At 41.5% G+C, this 20,543-nt stretch overlaps 1 protein-coding gene across 1 annotated transcript in view; it reads left to right on the forward strand.

Moving 5' to 3' along the window:
- Window positions 1–20,543, forward strand: part of LOC115794314 (nectin-2-like) — a 90,400-nt gene that overhangs the window by 48,568 nt on the left and 21,289 nt on the right. The gene's annotated exons all lie outside the window — the stretch shown is intronic.

A 20,543-nucleotide genomic window follows, 5' to 3' on the forward strand; every position in this document is an offset into this window, starting at 1 on the left:
TCTGCAGAAGGAAATATCGCTTTCATAAAAATGCCACCGCCCTGACCTCCTCCCCCTCCCAGATCCCTTTGAATGCTTTTAGGAGTGTCTCAATTTTTTATTTTTTATTTTTTAACTCGCCTACAAAATGTTTTCTTTTACTTCAGCCACCTCTGTTTCTTCGACCGCCTCCACAGACGCGCACACAAGCACATACCGTTGCCACCCACTTCGGTGCCCAAGTAAGGCTTGTCAGACCAAATGCTTTTAGAGAAATCTGCAATCCTGGTCCAGGTCTAGCACAAGGTTAGATAGTCAAAATATCCAATATTTTTCTTCCCCCCCCCAGAAAGCCACATACTCGTGTTATTTCTTAGGCTCCAAACATCTGATGAGTAATCAAAGCCTTAACATCTCCCAACTCACTTGCATAGAATAAAAAAAGAAAACCTTCCAGTGTACATAGTATAAATATATAAATATGTAGCAGAGAAAAGAATTACTAATTTATGGTGTCACGTTTGTGTATTCAGTGACAGCACGCATGAAGGATTTATTTTCTGTTTACGGCTTCTCCTCTCTTCTGTTATTTTGCAGTGCTTTATAATTTATGTTTTATGAGTGCTTTATTCTTGACTGCTGCGCTGTGATTGCTGCCAAAACTGGCAAATGTGCTTCTTCTATACAAGTGAACTGTATACACACACACAACAAAACAGTCTTACCCAAATTGTGCTTTTTATTATTGACTGCTTTATGTAAAGTTGTATTGTTATTTTGTTTTTGTTTTGTTTTTTTCCTTTTGTATTTTTTTAATTTTAAATTTCTTTTGGTCTTTAAAAAAGAAGAAAAACAGATTAGAGTTGGTATTACCATTTTGTCATGTCTTTCTAGATTTTTTTTTTTTTTCCCATATTCAGTTACTATTAAAGATTTCTTGATTTTTGAAATGTTCCAGTGTTGCTGTGTGTGGTGTGTGTCTCCTTTTTCTTCCCCTTCTGTCTCTTTAACACTTGAGGTTAGCTGGATGACTGAGGAGCCAGATTGAATAGAAACTCCAGTCATTGATTCACACTGATTAGATTTATAGATTAATTGATCAGGATATGAAGTGGCCTCTCGGTCTCTTGTCACCCATCCTTCACATCCCAGACACACCCCTGTTTCCCACCCCCCCCAGTCTCATTTCCTGGTCTGGCTGCTTGTCTCATTTCACTTTTGATAAATCTGAGAGTGTGTGTCAACAGAAGTGTGATAACAGGCTTATGGGAAGCTGAGCACAGGAACAGGAGATGCCATTTTCTGGTTTATAATTGTCCTGAGCTCCACCTCCTCCCATTCTGTTTTGTATATGTGACTTGGTTGGCAGAAGTAAACTTGCTGCCTTAGTAACGGGTAGGTAGCAGATGCTGTAGTTGTTTGAAGGGCACATTTTTCTATTAGGTGTTTCACCTGAGCATGCAGATAATGAAAGCACTGATGCGTTCCTATTTCAGAGTGCAGGAATATGATTATATTCAGTGAGGCTTCAACAGTTCTCATGTAAAAACTGTGCAGGCGCAGAGAAAAGGGCAGAGAGCAGGAATGCGGGCCTGTAGTTTCAGTGGTTTTCCTGGAGGGAGGCAGCTTGTGTTTTCAGTTGGGGAATGTGCAGGCCAAGCTGAAACTCGATGAATGGAGCGCCTCTCAAAGGCTGCATTGTTTGAACTCTGACTAAACCAAACAGGTCTGGTCAAATTTTAACAGGAGGGCAAGCAGAGGTGTGTGTGTGTGTGTATGTGTGTGTGTTTTTTAATGTGCTGTCGTGTGTTGTGTGTTGATGCATGCATTCATATGCACCTGCCTCATTTAGTTTGCACATAAAAAAAAAGCCCCGCTGTTTCCCCACAAAACAGAAACAGACACGATCAAGTTCTGCTCTTTAACGTCCCCATGATAGTGACAGTTGGTATATGGCAGTTATGGTGGCGAGTCCTCGGTGTTTGCCTGGTACTTTGATGCCATCATGTATCTGTGTGTCATCCTGGCTCCTTGTCACAGTTCATTTTTGTTGCAGGCTTCTTCTGTCAATGCACAGCTATTTACTGCGAGTCCAGCCCACCATCTGGCCTCTCTAATTGCTTTGGATTTGAGGCTGGCAAGATAGAGAGCACTTACACAGACAGACGCACTCGCTCTCTCTTTCTCACACACTCTCTCTCACTCTCGCTCACACACACACACACACACACACACTTTGACTCCTTTGGTTTTCTAGCTGAATGTAAAAGACTCTAACGCAGCAGCAAGGCTTTTAAGCCATAGCTAGTAATAAAAGCCTGTGTGGTGCTTGCATTTTTGTCTCTCTCTGACACAGGGAAAAAAAGGTATGCCCATTATGTGAACGAAGTGACCCCATAATACAGAACCTGGCCTATTAGAGCTCGAGGCAAATAACCTGAATCAGGAGTCAAAGTGACAGCTCTATGCCAGGCACTACCACAGCGTTCAACATTAGCTTTCAACGATGAGACATGGTGCGGTGCCCTCGGGCAACTCGGCTGGCTGGTAGTGGAACTGTTCATAACAAGTTGTTTGTGGGCGTGTGCCTATATTTAAAAAGTGTGTTCTTTGGTCAGACAGCGTGCTAAACAAGTCTGTTCATGTGGTTAGGCACCCACTGAGTGCTTTGCTGGTTTCAGACAGATTGGATTTCCACAGAATCTCTGTGTGTGTGTGTGTGTGTGTGTGTGTGTGTGTGTGTGTGTGTGTGTGTGTGTGAGAAAGTGTTTAAGTGTTATCAGATTTTTTTTTCGGAGTGTGTGTATTGTTATATGTGAATGTTTGTGCGTAGCTGTGTATTTAACTTACAGCTCTGGCAGCCACAGTGTTGATTAAACACCCGATCATCTGTGTGTGTGTGTGTGTGTGTGTGTGTGTGTGTGTGTGTGTGTGTGTAGGGGGGGGATTAGTAAACAGACCAACTTTGGCCTGTCTCTCTCTGCTGATAACTGCTAACACAATCCTCATCATTTAGCCTCTCACCCTCAAGCTCCAGACCTGACTAATAAATCCCAGAGTGAGTGATGAATGGCCAAGCCTGCTGCACTGATGTATGAGTGATGGATGTGATGACCTGGGCCTTCACAGGGATTAAAGCAAGTCTGCCTCTAACCTCAATTATGAAAGTAGGCCTGTGCATATTTTTATTAGCTTTAAAGTGACTGGTTTTTATCTTTGTGGCCTGTGGTGAATCAGCAGATCTCCAGCTGTGTGTCTTAGTTAGTCGAGTGTTTCTAGCAAACACCAGATCTTTAACTGGCTCATTTCTTAGCTGAGAATGATGATTCTAAATATTTGGTTCTGCATTCTGGATTTGACTCATATCTGTTACTCCTCACAGCCCTTGCAGTTTAGGACAATTATCCTAAATATGGATCTAATTAATGCGTTTTTATGTTGAAACTGTGGGATGTACTTCAGTGGCCAAGTCAGTCATCTGAACCCAGTCCAAGCATGCATTGCGTTGCTTTGCTGAAAACCCCTGAGAAAACCAAGACATGAAGATGGCAGCAGTACAAACTCTGGCAGAGATAAGTGTGTGCGATGTCTCTGGGTTTTGATTACTTTTTTTTTTTTTTTTGAAGTTTGTTAATTTTTCAGCATGCTTTCTTTCCCCCTGTGTTCCTACTGTACAATAAGAGCACAGCAAGAGTCTACTGCTACGTGTTCTTCCGTGAGGCTGCAAAGCAGCGCTTTGAGCTGAAAGTTAATGAGTACAGTAGAGCTGTAATGATTTTTTGATTGACAGAAAATTATCAGTTATTTATCAAGGAAACACTGCAGCTTTGTGAGGATTTGCTGCTTATCTTTGTCTGATGTAAAAGCACTTTTAATGTTTTGGGTTTTTGACACAACACGGGAGTCGAAGACTTCACCTTAGGCTATATTGTGATTGGCTTGTAATGCTCGCGCACCAGTAATAGCTGTGACAGGATGGATTATGCTTTCAGGTTGTCTCTCTGTCTATACATCTATTTTTTCTTGTAAACATGATATCTCTCAAACAGCGTAAGGGGAATTTTTTATTTTTTTTTTTACAAATTTGGCACATTCACCTAGACACAAAAACAGGTTTTATAAATCAAGATATTTATATGCTAACTATGACAAATTTTTATGGTATTTAATAGGATGACGTGATCACATTTTAACTCCAAAGGTCAGCTTCAGCATCATAAGTCAGGAACAGAAGAGGAGGCTGTAGTCACATTTGGCCCAGTATTGATTTTGTAACCCTTACCTTCAGTTCTCACCAATTCAGTTCAGTTCAGTTCAATTCATTTCTTCAATGCATATGTGAAACTCAAGTCCAGACACGGCTGTAAAATGCAATTCACTGAAGATAACTCCCAAGATAGCTGGCTAATTCTTTTTGCTTTATGGACTCTGCACAAGCCAGTGAAATGAGAAATGAAAGTAATTTCCATTCAATCACCTAACAGCCACCAAAGTGATGACTACTGTCACCTTACAGTGTTAAGATCCTGGGTTCGAATCGCCCCCCTGGCCTGCTAGAGCCTTTCTGTGTGGACTCTCAACTGGTACTCTGGCTTCCTCCCACAGTCCAAAGACATGCACCCTGAGGGTAATTGATGATTCAGAATTGTTCATAGATATGTTTTAGCCTTGTGATAGACTGCCAGCCTGTCTAAGATGCACCCTGCCTCTTGGTCAGTAAGTGGGATTAGGGTGACCAGGTCCAAACAAACTACATGTGGGGCTCAACAATGCTGAGAGGTAGTCTGAAATTTTCATTTCAGACTTCAAAATAAAAATACAATAAATTGTGCATGTTACCGTGAAGGCCTATTATCTTTCCAACTCCCTTGCAAAGCAAATTACAGGATAAAAAGAGACTTAAGTTTGTTCTTATGGTGTCATGCAATAGTGTTTATATATTCCTGTATTCTTTTATTTCAGTGATTTTTCAGCTGTTCTCTCTCTGGTAACAGTTTTGAAGTTTCTATTTAGATGCATCCATAGATTGGCATGCTTTTTTTTTTTGAGCCGTATCTGACTATTCTGGCAATGTTTATCCAATTATGATGCACATATACTGTGTCACTTCAGACCTGTCACTTCACACACTGTGCAAAACTGAAAAATAACTCTAGCAAAAAAGGCAAAAAAACTCAGAATATACTGCCGCTTAATTTTCTTTGTGGTAGGTGACTTGTGACTTTTCCTGATTTAATATGGCAGTAGACAGGCTAACCTTCTTCTGGCTATAATAAAAAGCCTTCCCTTCATATACATTGGGTAAAAGACAGACTTTTTAGAAAGGTGCACGTCCTGCAGAACCAGTCAAAATGTAGGACAGGGGGACAAGGAATGAAAATGCTGTGCAGTCCCATGTAAAGAGGGACATCTGGTCACTCTAACTGGGATTGGCGGCAACTTTCAAGGTTAAGAAAATTGATGAATGGATGGACCCTAGTGCTAACCTTCACCATTGTGCAACACTGTCAACTCACAGCAAGAAGGTTCCTGGTTTGAGCACCTGGCTGGGGGCCGTTCTGTGTGGAGTTTGCCTGTTTCCTGTGGGCAGTCTGGCTTCCTCCCACAGTCAAAGACATGCATGTTAGGTTAACTAGTGATTCTAATTTATCCATGCATTTGAGGTAGATAATGTGCTTAGAGTGTTAAGAATAAAGTGTATGGTATGGTCAGATGTGGCTTGTAGTCTAAAATACTTTGAGTGGTCAGTAAGACCAGAAAAGCTCTATATAAATGCCAGGCCATTTCTATTTCCAAATTTAATGAGAACCTTTTCAGTAGCTGGTAGGACATATAATTCAAAACCAAATGTGAACCTCATGCTGGCACAGAGAAAAGTCAGAAGGTTCACCAAAGTCAGTGGGATTTTTTTTTTTTTTCTCTGGGGACCATGAATATCTGTTCAAAATGTCAAGACAGTCTACCTAATCTTTGAGATATTTCAGTTTGACATCACAATCTCCAGATACGATGTGAAATTATTGATTCGGTGCTTTAACTCTTAGAGTGAGTGTACCAAGTCTGAGTCATATACAGTCTATCGTGGTAATACTTGTTGAATTCCAGTATTTCACACACCCACAGATTACTGATATTGGCTGCTCTCACACTCCCTTGTTTTATCACAATGAAATTTAAATCAATATTTTTTTAAAACAGTCTTTCAAGTGAGTTCTTCATTTCACACTGAGTCCATTTGTGGCAAATTCAGGACTTGTTCAGAAGTTGGGACTCAATATGTGAGAGATAATTTATTGCTGAACTAGCTTTAGGTACTTTTCTGTGGTACAGGTTATGGTGCATTTGGTAGTAGTGTATATGTGGGAGGGACTGGGATCTAATCTCTTTGCCTTCTTACTTTACTTGAGTTTGTTTTGGATCACGCAGTGAGCACTTATTCGCTGTTCATACCAGAAATGGCCATTTATTTAATCCCTAAAATGTCAAGGAAATTGCATTTGACAGTAAAATATATTTTCCATCAACTTTAAGAAAAATGTCTCAAGGTATAACCTTCCTGCTATAATAATGTTTTTTTAAACCCAGAGGGGGTGCTTTAAAAGCACCTGAATGGCAAATGTAGTATTTCTCTAAAAGAATATTATCAAGTCACACAAGGTGAAAGCAGAGTGCAGAGGAAGCCACATTTGTAAATAATCACAGGAAGCTGGAAATCATATCACTCCTCATCCCCAAGCGGTAAATGATAACATCCGATCTTCTGGCTTCTGGTCATTCAGTTTTGTTCACTTGTGTGTCTATTGTATGCATGCATGCACGCACACACGCAGGCACACACACACACACAAAAATCCAGGCAGCCAGACAGGGGGAGGTGAATTCTCCTGTTTCCCCCTGGAGGCCCCTACCGTTTACTCTCTGTCCCGTGCTGACATGGCTGGAGGTTGCTGGATAGTTGCACTGCATTGCTGGGGCACATGAGTCTCCCTTGGGGTAGTGCATGCACGCCCAAACACTGGGAGGGCAGAGAAGAGCAAGGGGAGAGGAATGGAGTGAGATGGGATAGTATTGATGGAGGGCAGAAAGGGCATGATGGTGTAAGGAGAGCAAAGAGGAGGTGGAGGAGTGAGATCTGAAGCCCTGTGCACTGGCAGAAGCTACAGAGAGCTAGCAGGTATATAAATTTAACAGTGAGTAGTGCAAGATTGAGTAAAAGGGGAGATGAGAAGAAAGGAGAAGAGGAGGAGTCACAAGGATGGAGAGAGCAAAAGGGCAAAAGGCAGAACAGAGAGGGAGGAGTAGCCTGATTAAAGATGTAGTGGAGATGGCTGAGTGAAGGGTGGAGGCTGATCAGGGTTGAGTTGTTGCAGCTGTGTTGATTTAACTTCTCACAGATCAGAGTGTGTGTGTGTGTGTGTGTGTGTGTGTGTGTGCTCGTGCTTGTGTGTCTATCTGAGGAAGCGAGAGAGAGAGAGAGAATATGATGCTTTGACGTGTGTGCGTGTGTCTATATGAGGAACCAAGAGAGAGAGAGCTAGAGAGAATATAAAGCTTTGACGTTCAGAGAGCGCCACTGACCTCAAAACACCTGCACAAACACCCACCACCACAGATAAAAGATCCAGCGTGTGTGCATGCGTGTTTGCGAGTTAAATAAGCCCCAAAAGGTCTTCATGCTGTGACTTACCTGGAACAAATCCTGTTCTAGAAAATAAAAACAAAGAACATTATGTGAATGCAGTATGACCACCAGGGAGCGTAGCTTTGAGCGAAGTGAGTGTGCACGTGTCGATGTGTCTGTGTGTGTGCATGACTGTGTGGGGATGAATAAGAGAGATTTATATCGGGGAAAGAATGGTTTGTTGGTGCTCCTAAGAATAGATTCTGTGACTGAAATGATTTTGATGCTGTATGCAAGCCTGTGTGTGTGTGTGTGTGTGTGTGTGTGTGTGTGTGTGTGTGTGGTTGGCTTATTTTTTTATTTTTTTTGGTGTGTATTTGCCCTAGAGTGTTTTGCAGATCAAATGCACTTTCTGTTTAATTCACCATCTCAACAGGCAGTTCCTACAAAGTACATGCACACACTGGCACATGCACGTCTTTACACACTGATATAAACATACAGAATGCAAGATGAATATGGAGATAAAAATCAAATAAGTCTGTAAATATTTGGTCTTGGGGACATGAGATATTCTGCTGGGGACAGCCAAGTCTGTAGTAAATGGTGTACGTTTGCATTCATGTTAATTTATCCATGTAACTGTTGGAGATGTGGGTCTGGCTGACTGCAGAGAACATGCATGCAAATGTGTGTGTGTGTGTATATATATGTATATATTTTTTTTCTCTCTCTCTCCTGTGTGGGAGTTTACCATAAATGTTTTCTCAGGGCTGGCGAATAATGCACGTTCATGCTGCTATGTATGTTTATCCCCTTGAAGTGTTTCAAAGTGGAATCAGAATAGTGTTAGTGTTTTGTGCCATCACCATTTTGTATGTATTTAGGGAGAAATGTCTTATGTTAATAAACTCTACCTACCAAATATAGTTTTTGCTGTGTGTGGGTTTGCTGTGTAGGTCTGCTGGTACATACAGTGAAGTGGAGTGGACTAGACTGTGAGCCTTCATCAGCAGTCCAGAGTGATCTTATCTGCACTGGCTAGTTCCCCTGTAGGGCTCGAGTCTTTTCTGCTTTCTTTGTAAAATACATACTGAAGACAGCGCTGTCAGAACTTAACAAAACTGTGTGTGTGCGCGCGTGTGCGCATACTTCCTTGTGCGCTCGTGTGCGTGTGTCAGCTCCTACTTTATAACTACAGACTGCCACCTCATTCACATGACCGTCAGCTTATCGAGACATCTCTTTTTCCTGTAATCACTTCTTCTGCCTCATCCTCTTCTCCGGCACTCTCTATCGCCTTATCGTCTGCCGTGGACTAAAAGTACCTCACTTTTAGTCCACACAAGACAATAAAGAGCTGTGTGTGCGTATGTGTGTAGCTGTGTGTGTCTTTGTGCTATTCCAACACTGTCCAACCTATACTGGGGTGTAAAACTCCACTTCCTTTTTTCTCATTTCCAACACATCTCCCATTATTTGCTATTGAACCGAGAGGTGGCATTATAAAAGGAAAGGCCTTTTCACTTGTGAGTGTGTTTGTGTGGGTGTGTGTGGAGCCGTGTAGAGCCAATATGATGATCTCTGACCACAGTACAACACCTACTAGGGGTCTCCTGTATGTCTTTGGCCCCTTGTTAACCTGTCCTCTACTCTAGAGTCCTCAGTGATTTCAGCTACATTGCTTGTCACTCAACCCCACAGCCAAGGCATCATGGGTAACAGCTCTGACTCACTGCTAAAGTACACTTTAGTGTTTAATGCGAGCAAGCCAGAGGGAGAAAGCATTGGAGTTTGGAAAATGAGCATTGCCATGCGAAGCACAGCGATGCTGCGCACCCCCCCGCCCCTTGTCCGTTTAACTGTCAGCTTAGGGCAGTGATGGAATAAAATGGTCCTGAATGGACAAAGGGTCTTATCTCTGAAGGAAATTAAATGTTATTCAAATTTGGCTTTTGGCATCTCAGGGGCCGTACGTGAAATGTTTATAAACACAAGTCGATTATCGCTCTCATAAACATGGATGTGATCTCTGCTACCTTGACAGTAATAACAGGTTCATCGCAGCCTCAGACCTCTGATTTAACCGGAGCAGCAAATGGAAGCAGCCGCTGAGAATTATGGTCTGTTCGCTGTGTGTAAGAGCTGGAACTCCTTTGTTGTGAGCAAACAACAGGATATAAATGGCAAAAATAGACGGCACAGAGCACTCAGAGGGTGCGAGAATGCAAGGCTCACATTTTTGATTAATTTATGTTCCAGTACATTTCAGTTTTCCTAAGTCATTACCCTCCCAAACGACTGTCATTCCCAGTGGATTCAGGCAAACAAAACTCATATAAAGAAGTGTTCGCTGTGGTCCAATCTTCAAGCTTCTGGTCTGCTTATTGTCTTGTGTTTAGCGCTTGAGTTTACACGCTCTTTTCTGGAGACTGCGTATCACCATGTTCCTAGTTGTTTATCTGTGTATTACACACACATACTCCAGGTACTGCTTGCAGGTCGCTTATCCTCCTTAGGGCCCCGCCATCCTGATATATGGAGCTGTTGCATTTCAGTATCATGACACTCTTCTGCCTGCAGAGCAAACACAGTTGCATACTCTGTCAAGCACCTGGTTTGTCATGGTGTGTGTCTGGCTCAGTTAAAGGGCAAGTGTGTGTGTGGGGGTAGATTTTCTAGTGATTTGTCCTATTTTAAGGCCCCTTACTTTACTGTCTACCTGTTAATACTACTTTTACTCAAGTGCTTCAGGGTTTTCTTCTCCCAATTGCAGTTCATTAGGGTTGATGGGTGGCAAAGGTAGAAAAGTAGAATGGCTGCAGCAGTGCAAATGTGGATTCTAGACATGTTTTCTGTTGTATTCACTGCAGTATTTGCTGTCTTATTCATATATGGAATCTCCACTATAGTTTTTTTCATTATTGTTTTATCTCTAAATAGTTTCTTGGTGGTCTGTGAGGTAAGTGTTTTCCAAAACACCAAGCCATTGTTGTCATTTTGCTTCATTTAGCAACAAGCAGGCAAAGCTGCAAAACTTAAAAAAAAAAAACAAAAACAAAACTTCGAAGCTCGGCCAGGAAATGCTTTTGAAAAGCAGTCATTTTAGCACTCTATATTATATGTAATGATTTCTTTTTGGAATAAACATCTTTGCAACCCTGAATTGTATAAGCGGAAGAAAATGGCTAGATGGATCTTTTGGTAGCTCATGTGTTTCTTTCCGTGCTGAGTCAAAAAGTCTTTGTTGATCATAAGCAGTGGAAATTTGACTCCAAAAATGGTGTGAAAAATGGTACATATTGCTATAGAAGATAAATTTCATCCTTAGTGGTTTGAGTTGGCGTACATGTGGATAATGGATACATATGCATGAGCCTGTATTCACTATGTGTTGGTGGTATCCCTCTATGTAAGTGTGAGTCCCCCTCTCAGTGAGTAGGCAGCGTATTACTTGTTTTGGTGCAATGAGCCAGGCCTTGTATTAGGCAGGTTGAGCTTCAGGGGAAATTCTGTAACACTTGACCTGTTTCACTGACTCATTTGTGTGGATGAAGAAAAGGAGGGAAAGAAAAGGAAGGAGAGAGAGCGAGCATGAGATTGGAGGGCAGCACAGGGGGATGGCAGCACAAGTGCTTAGTGGTGATTGGAAGGATGAGCAGCAGTGGTCAAGAAAGGGAGGGAGAACAACAGCTGGGGGGAGCCGGGGGGGAGATGAGATGACAGTGCCTTCATATTTCTTCTTTCTTACTTTCTTTATCTCTGTATCTCTCACCCATCCCTCTGTCTCTGTCCTTCATTCAGCAGCCTCTCAGACAGGCCTGAGAGGCTGCCCCTCTTCTTATTACTCATCCCTTCAACCTTAAAGGTCAAAAGCACAAACTTTGCACTTTAAAATTGAAAAATATCACATTATTTTGTAACTACCTGGTATTTCGTGTGTGTCTGCACATGCGCCATTCCTCCTTTTTCCTGTCCGTCTTGGTAAATGTGTTTTTGAAAATACTTGATGCCAGCTCACCACATACATATTAATAGTGTAGTTTTTTCATTTGAGGAGCTCAGCTGGTGGTCTCCTGCCTTGAAGGAAGAGTTTAAGCTGTATAACTGCTTCACTGGCTACTTGTTCTAGCGGTGTCCTCTCCTTCCTTCTGTCCTCACATTCCCTGTGTGTGTGTGTGTGTGTGTGTGTGTGTGTGTGTGTGTGTGTAGTTTATTTTCTTTTGCCTTTGGCTATAATGAGTATAAAGTAGGTAAGAATGATGAATGATGAATTAGAAAATGTTGAGGGGTCAACTGATCATTTTCAAGTGTTTTCTTGCTTACCCTTTTTGATATCCAGCCGTGCAGATAGCTTTGACTTTATTCAAGTGCATTTTGAGGGATTTAAGTGCAACTATTTTCTATTTAAGTATATAATCCACACAAAGTGTATCCTATTAAATACTCAGATCAGGCATAACATTTTGATCACTGACAGGTAAAGTGAATAACGTTGATTATCTCTTCATCATGGCACCTGTTAGTGGGTGAGCTATATTAGGGAGCAAGTGAACATTTTATCCTCAAAGTTGATGTGTTAGAAGCAGGAAAAATGGGCAAGAGTAAGGATTTGAGCGAGTCTGACAAGGGCCAAACTGTGATGGCTAGATGACTGGGTCAGAGCATCTCCAAAACTGCAGCTCTTGTGGGGTATTCAGGGCCTACAGTGGGCGGTGTCTATCAAAAGTGGTCCAAGGAAGGGACAGTGGTGAACCAGCTAAGACTGGCCTGATCCAACAGATGAACTACTGTTGCTCAATTTTCTGAAAAATTTAATGCTGGTTCTAATAGAAAGGTGTCAGAATACACAGTGCATTGCAATTTGTTGTATATGGGGCTACTGTACATAGCTGCAGACCCATGCTGACCCCTGTTCACTGCCGAAAGTGCCAACAATGGGCACGTAAGCGTCATAACTGGACCACAGAGCAATGGTAGGAGGTGGCCTGGCCTGGTTTTCTGTTATACCACATGAATGGCTGAGTACGTGTGAATCGTTTACCTGGAAAAACCTGGCACTAGGTTGCAGTATGGGAAGAAAGCAACCCAGCAGAGGCATTGTGATGCTTTGGACAATGTTCTTCTGGGAAACCTTGGGTCCTGCCATCCATGTGGATGTTACTTTGACACGCAGCACCTACATAAGCATTGTTGCAGACCATGTACACCCTTTCATGGAAACACTAATCCCTGATGGCTGTGGCCTCTTTCAGCAGGATACTGCTCTCTGCTACAAAGCAAAAATGGTTCAGGAATGATTTGAGGAGCACAATGAGTTTGAGGTGTTGATTTGGCCTCTAAGTTCCCCAGATCTCAATCCAATCGAGCATCTGTGAGATGTGCTGGACAAACAAGTCTAATCTATGGAGGCCCCACCTCACAGCTTACAGGGCGTAAAGGATCTGTTGCTAACATCTACTACAGCACACCTTCAGGGGTCTAGCGGAGTCCGTGCTTTGAAATAGGGACCATCACAATATTAGGCAGGTGGTCATAATGTAATGCCTGATCTGTGTATGTAGTGTCTATAAAAATGGTTTATAGTGATATCTGTGGATTATCCAGAGCACCAGGACAGTGAATCTGGAAAGATCAGCTGAGTCTCTAAATGTAATTTTCATGTACAATTCACACCTAGAATTAACATACTGGATATTTTAACATCTGTCAGAGCAAAACGGAAATGCATGTAGACTGCCATGTGATTTGTAAGGCAGAAAAAAATAATCTTTCAGATCCCATCTGGAGATGATGATTAGAATCAGCTTGGTTTGAAATGCAATGCAAGCTGTGTAAAAAGTCGAAAGTCCACCTCTTCCCAGGAACAGCTTTTAATTTGAAAATGTACAGCCCTCCTTCTGCAGGTCTCCCTCATCCCACCAAAGGAACCTACGTGATATATATGACTAAAAATCAGTCAGCACAAACTGTTCCCTCAGATGCAAGCCCTCGGTTTACCAAACAGCGCCAACATAGCTTCTTCCCTTTTTATAAAATCCACCTGTTCTGATCTAAAAAGACATGATTGGCCAAAGTCTCCCATCGAGGACTAAATTTTGGAAAAGGTTATTTTTTATTCATTTATTTATTTTTACATCTGCCCCTGCTTTAAACAAATTGCTGTAGCTAAAACACCTTTCCTGATCTTTCCTGACAAGGCTTTATTGAAGAAATAATTATGCTTCCCTCGACCTGGGACTTGGCAGATTTGTTGGCAAGTACGCCAGACAGTTTCATAATTTGCATATTGAGATCGATCATACTGTGGGCTGTGTGGACAAAACAAAACTGCCTATAAATATCAAGTATCAAGACAAATATATGCCATTGCATGTAATTATATAGAAATTCTAATGTTAATATATGGTGTAGATGCAGCCTTTGTGCCTCATCAACACCAGATTTGCATCTGTTGTGCTGTGATGACTGTAGAAATCTAAGACGGGTATTGCAGAATATGGCCAAATAAACCCAAAACCATCTCACTGGTTAGAAAGCACTACAACTCTTGGAGCCTTTAATACTTAATGCACTGAACTTTGTTGTCCCACCAGTGGGTCAGTCATTCGAAACTCATGCTGTGCAGCCAAACATTGTTCTGACTCTTAGAAGTTTATTTTAAATGTGAGTGGAGATTCAAAAGTCTCCCGATTGTGCCAGGCTGAATCTTCCTCACATTCCTGGAATTCAGAGCGCGACAAAGGTAAACAAAATGTTTTAAAATCTTCCAGTTGCCTGAGGGTAAAATTATATTAAAAAAAAAATATGTGTAAGGTGTGTGATATTGTTCCTCATTTTCCACTTCATTTACAAATGCGTCTGTTTTTGTTTAAAAAAAAAGAAAAAAAAAAAAGGAGGAGTGGGGGATGTGGGAAAAAAATCTGCTTGTCTTGCTTCCTTTTCCTTCAAATCTGCTTTCATTACCCTCCTTGTCCCCCAATCTCCCTTGTCGCCTGCTCCGCTGCTGCTGCTGCCACAACTGCACACAGTACAGTTGTAGCCTTTCACTCCTGGTGTGACGGCTGGCATGGCGACTGCTGGCTGCAAGCACGTCCGCTGGTAAAACGAGCCCCGCCATCAGTCGAAACAGAGCCTGGTGTTTGGTGACATTTAGCATTTTACTGCAAAAATTATGCATCAGTGTTGACATTCAGCCTTATGCATAAAATTCATGATGTATGTGGCACTTCCTGTAGGCACTGCAGCAGAAAGACAGGCGAGGGGTATGTCACAGCTGAGGCACAGCATCCCCACATATTGAGAATATCTCTCTGTTGTGTGTTGTGAATGTGCACATGGACGAATAAAATCCTCATGAATCTAGATCAAGCTTTATGAATGATTTTGAAAGTCGTGTTTTTCATGTTTCTTTCTCTCCATTCTTGTCTTCATTATGGATTCAAGAATAACTCACTACTCCTATACACATGCACACACACAAGCGCGCGCGCGCGCGCACACACACACATACACACACCTCTCTCCCTGAGGTACTTCACTTTATTCATTCTTCACAGATTAATTCTGGGACGACACTTTTTATGATCCCCAATTTATGTCAGCAGGCAGGCAGGCAGGCAGGCCTCCCCTCTCTGCTGCCTCTCCTCTTATCTCCTCTGCCTCATGTCTCTGTCTGCCTCTACATGTGCGCTCAATGAAACAATGGTACTTTCTAGTAACGAGCATAGAGTTTGTCAGGTTTTAAAAGGAGAGGAGGACAAATGGAGGGAGGGAACGAGAGGATGTGAAGATAATGGGTTTCTGTGGTGATTAACATTCCAGAGTGGTGCATCAAAGAAAGTGTGACTGTCCTATTGTGTTTTTACTGACAGACAAATGAACGGAGGTCTCTGCACTGGTTTCTTCTGTGGCTCACAGGGTAATAAACATACCATGTCTAATCTAGATCTTGGGTGCCGGGGTGTCTCTGTAAGTCTGAGCATCTCCGCATGTATCTCTGTGTAAACTGAGAGTGACACATCCACCCTTTTCATCTTTTGAGAACACAGCCGCATTTACAAAATGCAGCCAGCGTGACAGTGAGTGAGCTCTCGTTCTCTCGCTCCGTGAGTCAGCCGGCTAGCTGACTAACCGGTCATTCATTCTGTCAGGTGGGATCACAGTGTTCCCCGCCACGCCGCTGTGACACACCTGTCACCTGGAGCAAGAGGAAACTGACCTACAGGTGTGTTTAACCAAAACAGGAAATGGGATTCGGCAAGCTACTGTTCCATTAGAATTGACATTATTCCGGCTGAGCGAAAGCTGTTGACATATAGGCTTTACTGAAGTGTTGTGAAGTGTCTTGCAGAAAGGTTCACCTCGCAAGTGTTGTTTTTCATTATTTGTTCAGGCGGCATAGAAAAACCTCTTGAAAATACTCTGCTTCACTTAAGCTGTTGTCATTTTAAAAAGACACAACAATGACTACTCTGTCAAGTAATTTATATATCATCAGAAAATGAAGATGATTGGTCAATTAATTGCTATCATCAATATTTCATTAAATTTTATGGTGCCGGGGATCAAGACAATAATGGTCATAGCAACAGTAGTATATAAAAAAATCAACAAATCATAGACCTATAATAAAGCTCACATAAAATCAGTACCAAAAATATGGAGTGAATTAATGATTTTTTTTCTTTTAACAACACAAAATGAAACAAGTTAAACATTAAAGTCTCATCTAAGCTCAGTAGTTTGTTAGTCTATTAAGTTAAAAAATTACAATGTTTTAAATATTAACAAATTAACTCCTAGTTTAGTTAGGATCAATGAACACAAGAAGTGCACTCATCAGTCACTTTATTAGGTACAACTGCTCATTATTGCACATAATAAGGAGCCAAAGCATTTAGGCACGTAGACGTGTGCAAGACAACCTGCTGAAGTTCAAATTGAGCATCAGAATGTGGATGAAAGATGATTTAAGTGATTTTTGAACTGATCTAACTGGGATTTCCCCACACAACCATCTCTAGGGTTTACAAAGAATGATCTGAAAGAGAGAAAATATCCAGTGAGCAGCAGTTCTCTGGGCTAGAATACCTTGTTGATGCCAAAGGTCAGAGGAGAATAGCCACACTACTTCAAGCTGATAGGAAGGCAACAGTAACTCAAGTAACCACTCGTTACAACTCTCTCTGAACACGCAAAATGCCAAACCTTGAAGCGGGTGAGCTGCAGCAGCAGAAGACCACACCGGCTGCCACTCCTGTCAGCTAAGGACAGCAAACAAGAGACCACAGTTCACACAGGCTCACCAAAATTGAACACTAGAAAATTAGGAAAACATTGTCTGATTTGAGTCTTGATTTATGTTGTGACATTTGTATGGAATTTGGCATAAACATGAAAGCATGGCTCCATCCTGCCTTGGATCAATGGTTCAGGCTACTGGTGGTGGCATAATGGCATGGGGATGTTTTCTTGGTGCACTTTGGGCCACTTAATACCAGCTGAGCATCACTTAAATCCCACGGCCTGTCTGAGTATTGTTGGTGACCATGCCCATCCCTTTATGACTACAGTGTACCCATCTTCTGATGGCAGCTTGCCACAGGATAGCGCACCATGTCGCAAAGCTCAAATCATCTCAAACTGGTTTTTTGAACATGACAGTGAGTGCAGTGTAAACGGCCTCCACAGTCACCAGATCTCAGTGCAGCAGAGCACCTTTGGGATGTGGTGGAACGGGAGATTGGCATCATGGATGTGCTGCCAACAGATCTGCAGCAACTGTGCAATGCTGTCATGTCAGTATGGATCAATATCTCTGAGGAAGTTTTCCAGCACCTTGTTAAATCTATTCCATGAAGAATTAATTAATTTCATATAAATAATACAAAACAGATTATTGCAAATATTGTTGTTTTGTATTAACCCCTTTATTCATAGCGCCACCTGTTGTACAGACTGTTTTATTTAGAAAAACACATCTGGCATAATTTTTTGAAGGTTGCCAAGCATGAAGACTGCTGCTGCTGCTGCTGCTGCCATTGTAGGACATGCAGTTTTATTTCTGTTGCATCACATCTGGCGAAGTTGCAGTTGAGAATAACAACTTTATTAATACCAGTATTGTGGATACAATGTTTTATCGCTGTTAATTACTCTTATTTGTATTTTTTTTAATCGGGTGGTAATAAAAATATTTGAAGGTTTTTTCATTTCACCCTCTGCACTGATAATAAGCAAAAGGAGATATTTCAAAATCCTCTCAAGTATCCCTCAAGTCCAGCATTGTTCATTTTGAACTTACAATTTTGTAGCTGGTACTAAGTTAATAATATCTTGGGGGGGCTAACATGTCTCAGTGTCTTCTGAGCTCAATACAGTAGTAAAAGTGACTGAAATAATAATCACTTCTCTAAACTTGACACTGATTAATGTCATTTTAAACTGCAAGAAAAGGTTTGTGAACACTTTGAAATAACCAGGATTTCTGAATCGATTACACAGTCAGAGCAACCATTAAGTCACACTTATGGAACTTACAGTGTAAAAGCAAGCAATACCCTGAATTTAGTAACTTGTAGGGTTTAATATTTTTCCCGAAAATGACATGAATCAAATCCCGGGAAATGACGAGCCATTTCCCGGGAATCCCGGGAAAAAGTTTATTTATTTTTTTATTTTAATTAGGCCTTCTGTAGCCTGTGTCGGCCTTAACCTATTGTGATATTGTAGAGGTAGCTTTCCAGCTATGTCCTGTTATGCCCAGAAGGGGGTAACGTCGGCTTGATTAACGCAATAAAACCTACATCTCGACATTCGAGTGCTCGAGCTACGCAGTGTTGTATCGTTCCTCAACACTCCCTTAACAAATATAATTCGAATATTCCTCCATTGTACATGGAATTATAACAAGCGATTTTACAACTGCTGGTGCAAAACAATACGGTTCATCTCCACAGCATTGATAAAGGCTCAGCCACGCTGTCGTGGCGACATCTGTTGCGCTATATCTCCACCAGTGGAACGCTGTAATAGTCATTGAAAAGTTAACTACTGTACTACACTATAATATGACATAACACAGGGCCTTGAGTAATGCACTACGACTTGGTCATTGCCATTCTGGCAACAACAAATTTATAACACCGTGTCTGAGGGTTAAAGTAGGTTCGCTGTGAATCGTCTATTGAAAAACTGGCCAATCCTTATAGCCTAAAAAATATACATTTTACTCAACTCCATTTTAAAAGCGAAATATGTTAAAGCAATCTATTTCATGATAATTTCTTCACACATTAGGCCCGTATCCTAATTCATGATTGTTAGTAAGCGGCTGCAAACGAGGAAAAGAAACACTCGAAGTTAAACAGATATTTCTTTATTGTTCAGGGCAGGCATATTTTATAGGCTATATAATGCAATATAACAATATATAATAATATAAAATTATATAATACAAAATACCTTAGGGTAAACACATTGCCTATGATTTCAACAAATTAAAGAGGAAAAAAGTACAACTGTGTAATACCTCTATTAAAACGCTTGAGATGAAGGCTGAAGCCTTAAACGGAGGCTGAACGTGCCTGAAATGAAGAGTAATGCTTTTCGCATTAAACGAACCCTTCTCTCAATATTTCCTTAAATTTAACATTCTGAAGCTTTCTTTTCTTTCTGAAAGTCAAATCAACGCGCGCGACTTTTTTCCCGGTTTCCCGTCTAACGTTTCCCGGGAAACGGGAAATGGTTCTGATCGCATTTCCCGGGAATCCCGGATCCCGGGATTAAACCCTAGTAACTTGTCGACACTTAGTCCACTTAGTGGACCTTCCTTTTAGTACCAAGAGCCTCTCTCTCATAAGCAGCTACAGGAAATCAGTATTTCTAGTGTCTGGATTGAACCACCCTCTGCAGGTCAGGCACTGCTTCTCGCTTGTGTTCAGGCCAATTATCTGACTTAGGCATCCAAAAACTTGTTGTTGTTGAATTCTGCGCTTTGGGTCACTGTCTGCAGCTTTAGGTCTGCCCCGAGGCAGCGCTAAACCACAATTCTCCCTCCACCATGCTTTACTTAGATTTTAGGTCTGTAGTCCCTTTTCTATTCCACACATAGCATAGTGTGCATTTTTACCTAAAAAGCTGAAGTTTTGTTCACAGTTCATTATTCCTGAAGTGGTGAGGAACGTACAGGAGGTCTCTGTAAACTTGAAAGCTGTTTTGTAATGGGAACATGACAGATTTGAGGAAATTAAGAATTTCTCCACGTTCTGCTGTTAGTCGTGGATTCTTCTTTCCCCATCTTTGATTTCCTGTTCAGTGGAATCAGTCCTTAATTTCCCCCCATTTGTAGAGTTTGTCCTTTTGTGGATTAGCATCTAAATAAGACTTTCTCTAAGGTCCTCTAGAAGTTACGATCGCGACACAGTTAACAAACAACTAATCTTTGTTGAGAAGGGCAGACTTTGACCACAACAAGTCTTTGTATGCCATTATTTACCGCACCTCTGTGACCCACGCTTCCAATATCCTTAATTGTAACTCCTGACTCAAAGTTGCTTTTGCAGAAGTCCCGCGGTTCCATTTTTTTCAGCCTGTACAGTAAATCATTTTTCACTATGTTATACATAGACATGAAAAATACATCTGATAGTTTAGTCAGGCTTTATTTGTCTAAAATTGTTACTTAAATGGCCACATTTTACCAGTAGTCAATGCAGAAATTCTGGTAATTCCCAAAAGCTCCCAAACTTTTTCTTGCAACTGTACATACAGCTCAGGCTTTGAGGTTTATTATTGGTATTCCCTCTGCTTCTCTTGCTGGATATAAGCCACAAATGCCTAGCTAATCAGGTAGTCTGTCTGGAGATTGCTCGTGGATTCAGTGCTAAGATCAGTTGATTCTCCCCAGTCCCCGACTTTGATCCTAATATCTCATCCGCCC

The sequence above is a fragment of the Archocentrus centrarchus genome, chromosome 16, assembly GCF_007364275.1.
Source record: "Archocentrus centrarchus isolate MPI-CPG fArcCen1 chromosome 16, fArcCen1, whole genome shotgun sequence".
Taxonomy (NCBI): Eukaryota; Metazoa; Chordata; class Actinopteri; order Cichliformes; family Cichlidae; genus Archocentrus; species Archocentrus centrarchus.